This window comes from Sprattus sprattus (genome assembly GCF_963457725.1).
Source record: "Sprattus sprattus genome assembly, chromosome: 5".
NCBI classification, from domain to species: Eukaryota; Metazoa; Chordata; class Actinopteri; order Clupeiformes; family Clupeidae; genus Sprattus; species Sprattus sprattus.
The window spans coordinates 36,432,403-36,434,117 of record NC_137924.1 but is presented as its reverse complement, the minus strand read 5'-3'; positions in this window follow the sequence as shown (position 1 = coordinate 36,434,117).

The following is a 1,715-nucleotide window of genomic DNA, read 5'->3' as shown; positions in this document are numbered from 1 at the left end:
AATAAAAGGGACATTTAAGATGCCTCAGAAAAGACTGAATACATTCCCTCACATACAGTGTGTTTATATATTTAACCCAGTGATGGGGTTAGATTGAAAGCAGCGATCAACTGTGAGTCAGTATATCTCTGTTAATTTTTAAGTAAAGCATGAACTGGGGAAGGATGAGTTTTTAGAGGGACATCAACAGAAAAGAGACAGGAAGGACAAACTGTGGGGTTGAAGAGGGAGAAGGGGTTGGAAGGTTAACGACAAGACAGTAGCTGCGTTGCCATTCAACTCATGTGCATATTTTAAGCGCACTTCGCCTAAAGAATACGCATGTCGGTGCGCTATTCCATCCGCTGTGTTAAGCAAATTTAAAACGGGCACTCCTAATCACGGGAACAGCTGTTAGGTTGCCAGAGCAACTGTCACAGAAACGCCTGATAAAATTGCAACAAATGCGAAAATTTTAAACCCGTTTCCATAAACCTTAAATGCATTATAGGCTACCGTATGCTCATCGGGAGTTTATCCACCCACGAATTCGTATTCATTTGGTTTAGAAAATTTTATGCAATTTCATCCCGTCAGAATTTTGTATCCGAATGGCCAAAATTCGCATTAAAAAGTTGGATGTAAACTAATCTAATGAGTATAGACTATGTCATTAGCCAAAGCAAGAGTGCGAAGGTTTTTTCAAATTTCCTTGATGTTCTGTAAACGCTGGAACTTTTAGGCAGAGAAGTATGGTATACCAGTTACAGGAAGCCAGACGGATAGTAGGTACAGAAGTTGAGTCTTCTTGTCTTCTCTTGGTTATTTTCCATCTTGTGGAAGCTATCTACTTATCTATACTTATGACCACACAAGCAACACTTGAGAATAATCAAATATTAAATTGGGGGGGGGGGGGGGGGGGTAATGATTGCCAATCTGAGAAATAGGCCTACTTGTGTAATATTGTGATATTCATGCTATTTTTCCTTAGGTCAGGCTATAGTTTAAAACGATGTTTTAAGATGAAAGAATTTCACTGGGCTGAGACCTAATCTTACCCTTTCAAAATGCAGTTTACATATTTACGTAACTGGATTGGAGTATGTAACAAACATAACAAGAGCCAAAGCGGCCTACCCACAGAAGGCAGACAAGGACAGGGTGACTCTTTACACATGTGCATGTGTTCTTTTTTAAACGACTTTGGGTAGACATTGGTCAGATATCTGCGGAGGCTGCCATGTCAGTTAGAGATCAAACACTGTGGGACAATCCTTACCGTGAGGCCGTGAGCATATCTATAAATATCCGATGTTTATTCAACCTGCTCGGACCGTCACAAAATTAAAAATGTTTCACTGCTGCCCTCTGCTGTGAGAACGTTAAAACTTACATCTGTTTTATGAAGCCATACGTTTTGTCCTTAATTCACCTTTATTCAGTTTCTTTACGTAACTGCTAAAAATATCTTTGAGCTTGATTGAAGATAGATTTGCGAGTACAACCGAGCACATGCCAGAGAGAGAGAGAGAAAGTGAGTGAGAGAGACTACCTGTGTGTGTGTGTGTGTGTGTGTGTGTGTGTGTGTGTGTGTGTGTGTGTGTGTGTATGTTGTAATGGGTAAAGAGAGTGACAGGATGTAGAATGGAAACTCCTACTTCACAATGAAAAAAATTCTGAACACATCAGTGTGTATGGTTCACTTCCTCATCTCAGGCACAGTGAGCAGAGGA